Below are 13,846 nucleotides of genomic sequence, written 5' to 3'. Positions count from 1 at the left end.
TATTGGAGAGCGTTGTTTCTCTGGTCTCTCCTCCTCAGACTCGACGCTCACGCGGGTTGCCAGATTGAGGACACGACTGCAACTGACAATGGAAGGCAACAAGCCTTACACTGTAAGTTAATGAGTTGATTTATCCGCGTTTTAATATTCCTCTGGTCATAGAGCTTTTTAGATGGACGCCGAGGCTTTCGTTCGTTTGCTGGCTTCCATGGCTGCAATACACTGTGTTTTCCACCAACTGGCGGAGTCACACAGACCAAAACAAAAACAGACATCCCGACACGGAACGCACATTCCAAAGTAGGATAACTGGCTGTAGCACTGATTTTCAGAGAAACAAGTATGTGAACTTAGCATGTTTCCTGAATATCTGCAAACATATGGTATATATATATATATATGCTTTAGTATAGTCAGAAAAGTTGCAAAATGCATACCTTTAACTATAGCATTCTGAGCTACCACAGAGTCCTGGTATCACACCAGCATAACCAGACATGTACAGAATTTATTTGAAATCTAAATCTTTATATATTATAAATGTCTTTACTGACACTTTTTATCAATTTAATCCATTCTTTGCGGAATAAAAGTATATATATATATTTTTTTAAATCGTACTGAATGTACACTTCTAAATAATAGTGTATGCTGTATAGTACGGTTGCCGAGAAGTGCAAAACAAATCACAATTCTGAAAACAAAATAACAAATTACAAACGCAAATGCAAGTCTAAAAAACAAAATAACAATTCAGAAAACACAACAACAAATCAGACAAACCGGAAGAGGTAGGTATAGTTTGAGACAGCGCCATTGGTTTGGGATTACTCACCGCTGACTGGACGAGACATCTGTCAATCAACGTCTATTTACTCTATGTTAAAATAGCAGGATTTCCTCTATCAAGTATACTACTTGTTGCAAATAGTGGCAATTATCTGCACTTCAGTATTGTAGTATGCAATAATAACGTATTGAGTGTAAATTATAATTTTAATTTTAATTATTAAATGGATGCCACCTTATTGGTACAATAAAGCCCTCCCTACACCTACCCTAACCCTACCCCCCTACCCGATACTTTATTTTTGATTATTTCCTTAATTTTTATTGAAAATAAATGCCTTTACGATGTGATACGAGATTTGAAATGGGAGAAAAAAAAAGTTTGGCAAAAGGCGGGATCGAACCCTGGTCGATCGCTTCAAAAAGTCAACGACACGCACTTATCCAGCTGCGCCACTGAAGCTGATGTTTTACAGCCACTTTTAACTTGATTTGTCGTTGTGTTTTTTGACTTGTTATTTTGTTTTCGAATTTGTCATTGTGTTTTCTGACTTGTTATAATGTTTTCTGAAATGTTATTTAGTTTTTTAGACTTGCATTTGCGTTTGTAATTTGTTATTTTGTTTTCAGAATTGTAATTTGTTTTGCACTTCTCGGCCACCGTAGTATAGTCTATGAGAAGGAATATTATTAAAAAAAAATATTCACACAGCTCTATTACCATTTTTTCCCCAAGCAATACCGTAGGTTGACTGGTCTCTGTACAAAACCTTAAATAGGGTTAAAAAAAAAGAAAACTTGTGACTGTTAAATAAATGGCTCTCAGTTAACAAAGACTACTCTCAGTTTGAGAGAGGAAAAATCAAGGTGAAAATTTAAGTGAATCCTTGACCTGCACTTATATATATAACTTGGTGACTTGCAAAAGTGTCATAAGTGTGCATAAAAAAAGTAACTGCACAACAAAAGCCCTGCTATAAAGGGTATAAGGGTACTGCTATAAATAGTTACCAACTACTAAAACAAAAAAACTCAAAAGTTAAACTATTTTTGCTTGATAGAAACAGTCTCTGACTTGTTGAAGAACTGAAGATTTAAGGACCATGCCCCGAAAGGTCTTTACCCGTTACACAACCTTTCGCCCTTCACTTCCCATCACGTTCGAAGCCTCACACTTTGCCATCTACTGCATGTCGTGAGCTGAGCCTCAGATGAACATTTTGTGCCTTGTGGCTGTCAAGGATGCGTGTTTGGAGAGGTCTGCTATCTCGAAGACTCAGAGAAAAAGCCACAGAGGACAGACTTTACTCACAATTCCTTCAACTGAACGGGACAGGTCTCTCCTTTTCTCTCTCTTTAACCCAGATGTGTCAAAGCTTCAGTCTGTGTGTGTCGAGGTTCCTGTTTACATGCATGCCTCCGGCCATAGAGTCTGCTAACCCAACCATGTGTTCACCACAGCATGTTTAGAGCTACAACATGCTCTAACCCCATGTGTCAATATGGCCTCTGCCCCTACAGGTCAGAGTTTGGGTTTTACTGTGCTTGAAGGCATCAATGCACGTCCAAATTCTGGAATCCTGTTTTTATAATTCCATTTGGTGGTGCAAAAATGACACAATTCACCTTGCTGGAAACACAACAGGTGTTCTGAGTCATCTGTTGTGTCTAATTGACAACATAACTCCACTAAAATGCCTACGTTAGGTCCCCAAATAACGTCCTGATGCAATTTATTGACTCTTTATCTGGGGGCGTTTGAATGGGACTCACATATCATTCTTCTGTAACAAATTTGGAAAGGTTAGGGCTTAGGAGGTTTGCAGCAGAGAGAGGAAGTATTTGTTAGCGGGTCTGAAGCACTGAGCAAGCATTACTCACAGTCTTAAATCATTCCCAGCTTGTGTCAGACGACTCTCTGCTGCAATCCAGCACTGGACTCTTTCAGAATTGCACATTTGCTCATTTTTTAGAGTTGGGTCAGTTAAATAAGTTTTAAGGATCTATGTTTTACGGTTCAAAAGTTTGGGGTCGGCAAGATTTTTTAATGTTTTTTTAAAGAAGTCAACAGTAATATTGTGAAATATTATTACAATTTAAAATAACTGTTTTCTATTTGAATGTATGTTAAAATGTAATTTATTCCTGTGATCAAAGCTGAATTTTCAGCATCATTACGCCAGTCTTCAGTGTCACATGATCCTTCAAAAAATCATTCTAATATGCTGATTTGCTGCTCAAGAAACATTTCTGGTTATTATTAATATTGAAAACAGCTGCTTAATATTTTTGTAGAAATCATGATCATTTTTTTCAGGATTTGTTAATGAATAGAACATTTATAAGAACAGTGTTTCATTGAATTGAAATGTATGTATCATTATAAATGTCTTTACTGTCAGCTTTGATAATTTTAATGCATTCCTTACCAAATAAAATTATTAATTTAAAAAATAAATAAATTTCCAACCACAACGTTTTGAATGGTAGGGCAGTTCACTGTTTTTTTATTGTTCTGCAACTTTACCCAACACGTCTGATTTTGAAGGTTGTACACACCAGCTTTTTTCGTTTAAATACATAGTGCCTGTTTTGAATTGGATCAATTTGGCCCACAATGAATTCATGCACTCTCTTAAGAGTATTCCCATTTCTCTAAACAGCTGAATTGGGACAGCATAACTAAGGCTACACATAAGCATAAGGGGCTTAATGCTTCTCATTGTTCTGGATGCAGTGTTAATAAAACGAAACATAATTAAAATGAGGTGGCACAATTACAGCAATTGCATTAGTGCATAAAGAGCAATACGTAAGATGCTCATTAAAATCATCACATGCCCAAGATGTCCTCAGGGATTTGGCCCTTATATTTTAATGCGCATCTCTGGCTGATATAAGCGAGTGATAAACAAATTACCACCGCTCGGACTTTCACACCTACATCCAGTCTGCTGTGAAGAATTCTGACTGTAAGACTTGCGATTCTTGGGCTGACTGTCAGCCATGGTCTATTGGTGCTTATGCCAACCACAGCCCTGTCAAAGATGGATGTCACAGAGCCACTTCTGTGTACGTGCTCAACCAGCGTATTGATTTCTTACCGTGGCACCTGTAAGCGCTATCTAAAGGGATGAAAGCAATCGCAGTGGAAAAAAAGCAGGCGGGCTTGAGACAACATTACAGTTCCAATGAAGAGTATCGGCTCTGACTCACACGGTGCCTGAGGCAAGGGAAGAACAACCTTTATTTTAATAAAATAAACGTTCAACTACACAGTAAGATTCAAAGATATGATCAAATGTACCAATACAACAAAACACCCTGGGTGAATATGGCAAAAAAATTAACAGATATCACCATACTTCTGCAGTTGATTGCTTATGTTAAGAATTGCAATCAAACGTTGTATTACAAGTTTTGTGAAATGTTGTTTGAATATGCAATTGATGCATTATCTAATTAGATGTGCATTCATTTGCATACATTTACAGAACAGAAATCTGAACACTACATATAGACAGGTTCAAAATTCTTGTTTCATTTGCTGATATATTAGAGTCAAAGGTTTTCACAGAGGGGATTTTGGATATGAATTTTTGTCACTCCATAAATACTGTTAACAGCGAGAAAAAACCCTAGTTTTGATTTTATTCTTTTATTTTTTATTTAACCAGACAATAACATAAAAAACAGTGTGAGACAATTAAGTAATCACACAAATGACATTATTAATTACAATATGTAGCCACTTGGTAAATCATATGCATTCCCTATATGAAAAAATATAATAATAAAGTCAAATAAAATAATAAAAAAAATAGTAATGCTAATGAAAAATTACCCAACTATCAGTAATTCTTCACCATGTTTTTAAGATTAAAATGTTGTATAAAATCAGGCGAATGATAAAAACCTGTCTATAAAAAATCTCTGTAAAAGCATTCATAATATACATAGGAATGAAACGGCAAAGTCTGGTGCATGTATGTACAAGTGAAATGGAGATTTCTGGCTCAGTGCAAGAGAAAAAAAAATCATTTTGAGGAAACAGCCTTTTAATATGTGCATTGTAAATGCAATCTACAGATCCAGACAGATAAAAATAAACACTTAAAAGTGCATTTTGGATGTTTTCATTTCAAGAGCCTGAAACAGCATGTTATGAAAAGCCCAAAAGCCCAGAAATCTTCGTCTCATTGGTCATATATGTGATTTTCTGTAATCACAGAGTTCAAATTTTTAGGTACTTCAATAAAAAAAAAAAAAACATGACACGATGAATTATCGATCACCTGTCCCATCAGGTCACCGTATGGCTTTCCTCTGAAAACACACTGAATTTCAAGAAGCACTGAAGCACTGTCCATATGGTGCCCACTGGTTTTATATTTGATCAGAGACACGAAATCAGACCTGTGATCAGAATCCACAATCTCCATGAGTTTCTGCACTCCCGAAGCATGTATGAACGATCAGTCATGCAAACGGGTTTCCCTGAGGGACCAGGCCCGTGGGGGAAATAGCATGCGTGAAAATCCAATTCCAAGCTTGGCTGGCATCGGACAAGCGTGTGATGTGGAGAAATTAACCTCCAGCCAAATGAAAAGCAAACGTCTGGGCTGAACGGACAGACACACTTCTAATGACTCATGAGTGAGAGCCACCTATATCACTGCTTTCTCAGGCTCATGCATCTGCTGACCGTTTCCCTCTCTGTGGCTCTTTCAAGATTCAAGCTTCATTCATAAATGGAGGAATATGAATGCATCAGAGAAGTGAGAGAAGTGTGGCTATTTTTAGTGGGTTTTATAAAGTTTATAAATTACTCATACAAAGACTCTAGGGTGTCAAAGTAGTTCTAGAGATCTAGTATTCTGGACATAAAGCCCATGTGACGTCCATACAGATTGAAAAAGATTCTTGCTGGCAGTAAAACAAGTCTGGAAAACACACAACCTTTATCGTTGTCATATAAAGTTTAGGACAGAAAAGTGCAAAGTTCTTCGTACTAAAAATGGAAGCTGCGATACAAGGGGAAAGTATCCCACTCATGCTGTTTTGCCAATAAAAATGACACATACTAAAGGGTGCATTTGTATTTAAATGATTACGACCTCGAATGAAATCTTACAATAATGCATCAGCCTAATGAGGAATAACACTGTAGTCCCACTGCGCTGCAGTCTACGGCATTTCGTAACCGCCGCTGAAAGACTTCCTGACAGCTCCCCTGTTGCTCTTTTGTTCTCTGTGTGGAGACTGATCAGGTGCAGCATTCCACATTTCATTTCTGTAGTGCCATCTGGGTCTCTTTCTTCCATGCTGCTGAAGTCTGCAAATAGTCGTGACAGCAAAAGCTCCTAGATCAATTTACAACTTGCAGACATTTTCTTGCCAGGTCAAAGGCTCTGTGACGGAAGTTGCAGAGGATTTTGTCTGCTTACTGGAATGTTGTCAGTACATACTACACTAAAAACTACAGAACCATACTTTTACACTGAAATGAATCCCATTTTCAAAGTACGTCTGTTGTTTTTGAGTAAAAATAACTTAAAAGGCATTGCAACTACGACTTGTTGCAAATACATCCAATGTCAACATGAAAATGCATTCGCAACCCATTTTAATTCTGTAACAGTGACATTTACAAGTGAAACTACATGTTTAGCAAGATTAAATTTCTTTTTTGGTGAGTTGTGAATTGATTGATTCATGTATTGATTCTAGTGGCCTCAATGCAGTCAACTGACGTATCGGTAAGCTCCTCCCCTCGAACGCAGATGAGCCAATGGCAGTCAAGTATCAGTTGCACGGGGAGCGGAACTCGGACATCTTTAGGTTTCAGCGCCATAGAGAAACATTGGGAGATCCGAAGCTTGCATCGGTTTAATGGTGTTTATGCTACAAAAATGGAAAAACGACGTGCCTAGGGTACTTGTAACACTAATTCCATTTATCCTGAGAGGATAGGCAATGTAATTTATTTATTCCATTTCCTAAATCCATCCATAACAGAGCAAAATGTCCCTAAGCATTCAACCCCAATCACAATGAAGACGAAAACGTTCATTTTCTGGTTGTCATACTCTCATTAAGTTACACTTTTCATCTGCTCAAGCAGAACATTAATGACATCTTGTGCTTCAGCAAGGTATCTCTGGCTAAAACTAGCTAACGTTAGCGTTAAAGTTAGTGAGTCCATGCTAACGTACAAACCTAAATAGCGAACAGTTCTCACGTCATGTCCTGTGCAGTGAAAGTCAAAAACACATAAACGAAGGTCTATATTAGAGTGCCTCCATATTAATCTGGTTAAATGTAAATTAATTTAATCTTACTCTGTGGTATATGCATGGTGTTGATCCGGGATGTTGTCATTGCGATCGTGAGAACCGTAACATAATTCTCCCGTTTGCATTGTGATCTGTATTTTTACATATTTATTTTAATATACCTTTTATATATCCCTCCATGGCATATTTAAGGGGGGCGGGGCTTACCGATAGGTCAATTGTGGAGGATTAAATTACTGGCAAAAACTTTAAAAGAGGCTTTTGGACCAGGATAAGGAGGGTTGAAGGTCAAGTTCAGTCTCAAGACGCATCCCAGTAGTGACGTTCACTGTCAAAACAATAAATATCATTTATTGCTGTAACCTTTATTGCATAACATAATTGGCAGCACATTACCTGGGCTGTTATTATGCAAGATTTATGCAAACCAATGCTGACAGTCACCAGATGATAGTACGGCACTTCTCAGACATTCCAAAACTCGACAATTGCATTTCAGTTACATTTCAACATTCAGTACGTTTACATAGACAACAATATTCCGATTTTAACATGACTAAGACAATACTCTGATTAGAAATCTACCATGTAAACAGAGATTTTTGATTACCTTAATGCGGCTTAAGTCATGCAGTATAGACATATACACACCTTAATCACATTATTACCGTCGTGCAGTCGCATTTTGCGACAGGATACACACACGCCAGTGGTCAACCGTTTGACGGCAAACGAAAAAGCATGGCTTCAACAACGCCCTTGTATGTTTGCACATATAGCATGACAAATAATTAACTTGAAGCTTTCGTACAATTAAAATGAAACACCCAAAACTATATATGGCATCATAACGAAGACGAACTATATGTTTCTACGTGAAATTCTGTCTTATTACCTAGAATAAGGTAAATAATTAGGTAAATAATTAGATTACTGATGTCCATTGTAGGGATTTCTATCATATACGGACATTACTATTATGCCCCGATCAGCCATCATGAGGTTTGCTAATCGCCCCCAGCACATAAAGACTAATCCAATCAAGAGATAACACTGAGCTCTTTTGGTATCAGGACTACAACTGAAAATACCTCGTGATCGCGAATGTATAGAAACCAATTTATAAAGAATCATTGTTGGTGTCATATAATTTCAAGGTTAAAACTGTTGCCAAAAAGATCCCTTGCTTGCTGCCTAGCTCGTAGCTTACTCATAATAATTACTATAATAGCTTACAAATTATCATAATTGTGTTGACCGTGGCCAGGGAAATACAAAGATTTAAGTTGTTAAAATACACTGAGGTCCTCGCTCGCTGGACGGCCGTTGATTTAAAGTGTAAAATAACAAATTTGAAATCAGTTTAATCAGGTGGACCTCGAATTTTTCAGATCCGAGTCCTTTCAAAACCTGAATGAATTAATAATAATTAATTCCCTACAATTAAGTAACAAAGTCATTACACCATGTATGCGTAGTCATTGATTTCAATCAGCGAAAACAAGCCAGATCGCCGCCAAGCAACGCATTGATCTGACAAATCCCAACAAATGTGTGCCTAAATAGCTACAATATTTAGCTATTGGTTAACATTAATTACAATGTTAACTACTGACAAGATTTGAGAAAGATTCAGTTACCAGGATTCATTAACAGATGTCTAAATAGACATGTCAAAATAGATTATACCACGGTTGGTCTAAATTCTTGATTCTGATTGGCTGGAATGTGTCCATTAATCTGTTGTTTGACCTCTTCATATTTAAGGAGAGAACTATAGATTCCAATGTCAGACATCACTTGTTATGATTTTCAAGGGTGTATAGAATTTAGTAGGGAAGCTATGAGATGTCCCTACCAATATCCAGCGACCACTAAATTGTCCCTAGCAATAATTTTGATCAAACAATTAAATGTCTGTTGTCTGCTGTTATGTCCCCACCAATGCCCGAATCAAACCTACACCCTTGACACCGTGCAATCATTTATTGCACATAGCCATGGATTATTCTTGCAAATGAAAAATGAATTGAAAATTCAATTAAAACCTACAAATGTAACAAGACATACAATGTTATATATGCATTCTGTGAAGATAAATTTCAACCAGGAATGAAAATACTGTCATCAGAAGACACATTTACATATAAAATAAGGAATATTTCCATTTTTGCATGAAATATCTCTTTAATATCAGCTGCTGTTTTGCTTCTCAGGTAACTTTATGCCACAAGGCAAAGTTAATGATAATGAGAACAATGATTTTTGCCATTGTGGCAGGCTGACACTGTGTTTTGTGCTATGACTCCAGTGTGTGTCATTTTCTGCATGGCTTACTCTGATGTAAGCACAATGTAAGCGCAAAACCTTTGGGACAGCTTTGTGCATGCTGTATTCCCTGCACCTATTTATAACGGCATAAAGTATATGACCTTGCTTATCATGTATATTGCACAAGTCACCCAGAAGACTACAATGAATTTCTCACCTGCTGATACACACAGCAATTATCAAGAAGAACTATGGAAGTTTCTAAAACATATGTAAGTGGCGGCTCGTGACGCACAAATAACACAGCTAACAAGCACCTACAATTAGTATTCAACCGGAATGAGTCAGATGAGTGGAGGCATAATGGAGAGCACTAAATTAAGCATTAAAATCAACAGTGAGACTCGTGCCGTATCGCAGACTCTAAACACATGCTGCTCGGCGCGTGAGGTTTGTGTGAGAAATGAGAAGAGACTGCTACTAACCCGAAGGCTGAAGAAGAATTACATGGGAGAAAACAGCTTTTAAGAACAAGGCGGAGCGCATTTCACACAGTCTAAATTGAGATGACATGGCTATTATTGCTGTGTATGCTAAGTGAGCGCCTGAAGGACACGCGGCCAGCCTCATTGTCAAAACTCAGAAGGGCAGATGACTTGTGAAATAGCTGGAATGGGCGCCATTTCCCTTGCACGAGATTCATGATTGTAATAAGTGTAGCCGAGTCGACTGGATCCTCTTCATTCCTTCGCACTCAGGAAAACATTACTGTTCTTGTGAAAATCACACGCAGCACGGGAGTAGATGCCAGGTGAAGCGTGAATTCAAGATGTGATAAATAGTAACAGGAAAGACAAGATGAACAGAAATAGATAATGAACAGAGTAGCATAAAAATCTCTTCCTATGATTTTTTTTATTTTTACAGCCCTCATACAATCTAGTAAAAAAAAAAATCAAGGCTATTAATGGGTTTAATAAGGTATAAAATAATTTCTTCTCATCATTTACTTTTTTAAAAGACCGTCTTCTGTGGAAAACAAAATACATTTAATGAAAGTGTTTCAAAACAAGCATTTTTTTGGAAATAAACTTCACACAAATCACTTCATACGACTTAGGATATACTGCACAAGTTACTTTGATGTGTTTATGGTGTTTTTGGACTGTTTTCAGAGATTGACAAACCCTGGTCACCTCTATTTTCAGTATAGGGAAGAGAACAGCTTGGACGTTCTGCTAAGTTTCTCCTTTTGCCCGATCGGGAAGTGTTCCATTCAGGAGCTCTGACTTGGAAGTCGACTACATACAATCCCCCACATTTCTGCATGTCGCATTATATGATGGCTGAAATATCTCTTGTGAAAAAGAAGTGCACTGAATGTGCACTTGTACTTCAAATCTTAAAAACTGTACTTGCAGATAATATAATTCTAATGTAATTACAATTAATAAAAGGGCACTATAATAATGTTAAATTAAAAAGTACAGTACATTTTAAATATTTTTTTTTTATAATTGATTATAATTTTAACTGTAGTGTGTTATTCAGTATTACACTAAAGTACTAAATTGCAGCTTCATCATTCCAGACATGTAACAATATATTTAAAAATACATGACACACAATGTTCAGTAGAAATGACATGAAAGTATATTTTAGTTTACCATATTTTTTGTCTGTACATTCAGTAGCATATTTCAACATAAATAAACCATGTAACATAAATATGAAATTACATATATGAGCTGTACTCTATTGGCTCAAAAATGCACTCTATGCTGTGTAACGTCATGTCAGCGTATGTTTTTCCTTACTTCAACTCATCAAATTAATTTAACCAATTTCAACTTAATTTGTTTAAGTTCAACTAAACGTTAAAGTCAAGTATTTAAGTAAATATAATTTAAGTTGTAATAACTTGCCCAGCCAGTTTGGTTGAACTTAAATTTTTAAGCTGAAGTAGGTGGAATTTTTATAGTATTAAGTTCAGCTAACTGCATTCAATATAAATTTAAACTACTATAAATGTTCATTTAATTGCACTTAACATGCAAATAAGTGCCCAAAAACATTACCTGTACATGTATGATCCTTTACAGTGTATTATTTCTGTAGCACTCTTTAAAAAATGTTAAAGTGTTCTTGTTTTTCTCAAGGAATCTTATATGTGACCCTGAACCACAAAACCAGTCATAAGGGTCAATTTTTCGAAACTGAGATTTATACAACATCTGAAAGCTGAATAAATAAGCTTTCCATTTATGTATGGTTTGTTAGGATAGGACAATATTTAGCTGATATACAACTATTTGAAAATCTGGAATCTGAGGGTGCAAAAAAAATCTAAATACTGAGAAAATCGCCTTTAAAGTTGTCCAAATTAAGTTCTTAGCAATGCATATTACTAATCAAAAATTAAGTTTTAATATATTTACAGTAGGACATTTACAAAATATCTTCATGGAACATGATCTTTGCTTAATATCCTAATGATTTTTGGCATAAAAGAAAAATCAATAATTTTGACCCATACAATGTATTTTTGGCTATTGCTACAAATATACCCCAGCGACTTAATACTGGTTTTGTGCTCCAGGGTCACATATGTAAATTGATTGCCATGATTGATTTGATTTATATTTAAAAGGCTAACAACTTGAGTGTGGGTAAATGACTGAACTTTCATTTCTGGGTGAACTGTCCCTTTAAATAACTTTTTACATAATGACCATTGCATCAAATGCAGCTCATGATGCCTTAAGACAGCTACTAGAAGAAATAGAAGCTAAGACTAGTATGTACAGACTGCAACACCGTATGTTTGTTTGTAGGCAGGCTATGTAGCAACATAGATTGTTACATCATTATTCAACTCAAGTCAGTGGAAACATAGGCCAGAGTAAAGAACAGAGAGAGAGAGAGAGGTACACGTCAAATGAAGAAAGAGCAAGTCCCCTCCTCTCGCTTTGCCCTCATGCCCCCTTTAACAAGCGAGGCACTGGAAGGCGGCCCGTGTGACTTCAGGGGCCGAGTGACGTAAACCAGGGAAGCAGCTGAGCACTCAAAGCTCACCCTGAATATCAGAGCTGAGGTCTAATGCATCACTCTGGGGTAAAGGGCCAGAGCTGAAAGGGTGGTTCACGCCAGAGGGAAGTGCTAACTAAGACTTAGTGCTTTATTGAACTGCTAAGTGGAGTAGCTTCACAATGTGCCAGTGTCACACAAGACGCTTGAGATACTAAACCGCGTTTGAGTACCTCTTTATTTTCTCCTTTTATTATTCACGATGGAGTGTTTGCTTCCGACGGGAACGAGGCCAGAAACTAAATAGAATGTCAAAGCATGAAACGGATTACAGTTGAATGCCCATTCACAGAGTTTAGATGAATTATCCATTAAAGTTACACGCAGAAAAAAGATAAGCTCAGACTAAGAAAAACATGGCAGGTTTAATGAAAACGGTTCCTCTTGGGGTTTCTGTATTTCTTTGTTGTTTGTTCTTGCGGTTATTACAGTAATTCTTTAAAAGCAACAAATGGGTGGAATTACAGATACTTTAACAAACAACCTTAACGTTTCACAAGGAGCAACAATCGTTCATGAAACCTACAGCCTTTTGTGCATTGTCAGTCATAAACATATGCAAAACTGAACATAAGAATTGTTTATCCATATTGTCACCACTGTGCCCTTGAGTAAAGCAATTAACCTCTGGCTGCTCCAGGGGATTTTCAGGGAAGTTGCTTTCTGCTTACGTCACCCCGCTCGTGACGTCTCGCTTCGCTATTGGACTGATTTCACACAGGCTTCAGTACGGTGTCTCGCCGAGGGCGTTCCCAAAGCGTTTGACGCAGCGTCTCATTCCCTTCGGGGAACCATGGTTACATACGTAACCTAGAGACGTTTAGATGAATTATCCATTAAAGTTACATGCAGAAAAAAGATAAGCTCAGACTAAGAAAAACATGGCAGGTTTAATGAAAACGGTTCCTCTTGGGGTTTCTGTATTTCTTTGTTGTTTGTTCTTGCGGTTATTACAGTAATTCTTTAAAAGCAACAAATGGGTGGAATTACAGACACTTTAACAAACAACCTTAACGTTTCACAAGGAGCAACAATCGTTCATGAAACCTACAGCCTTTTGTGCATTGTCAGTCATAAACATATGCAAAACTGAACATAAGAATTGTTTATCCATATTGTCACCACTGTGCCCTTGAGTAAAGCAATTAACCTCTGGCTGCTCCAGGGGATTTTCAGGGAAGTTGCTTTGCATAAAAACATCTGCTTCAACTGAGATTTTTTATCTTTTCTGGGCTATCAAATACCGATCCCTTGCAGAGGACACCTTTTCTAAATAAAGGTACAGTATATATTTTAATATATACAAAAAATTAAAATAATTAAATAAATAAATAAAAAATATATATTTTAAACAAATGTTTAGACATGTTGGTAATTTTTATATTATATTTTCATCGTGTATT

The 13,846-nt window shown here is 36.8% G+C and overlaps 1 protein-coding gene across 1 annotated transcript in view; it reads right to left on the bottom strand.

The window, feature by feature from the left end:
- The window catches only part of LOC107741092 (5-hydroxytryptamine receptor 4-like), a 125,225-nt gene that overhangs the window by 63,750 nt on the left and 47,629 nt on the right, over positions 1 to 13,846 (bottom strand). The window lies entirely within an intron of this gene.

This window comes from Sinocyclocheilus rhinocerous, unplaced genomic scaffold, assembly GCF_001515625.1.
Source record: "Sinocyclocheilus rhinocerous isolate Xijiao unplaced genomic scaffold, SAMN03320098_v1.1 scaffold44, whole genome shotgun sequence".
Taxonomy (NCBI): Eukaryota; Metazoa; Chordata; class Actinopteri; order Cypriniformes; family Cyprinidae; genus Sinocyclocheilus; species Sinocyclocheilus rhinocerous.
Note: the sequence above shows the minus strand (reverse complement) of the source record. Positions and strands in the feature narration are given on the sequence as shown.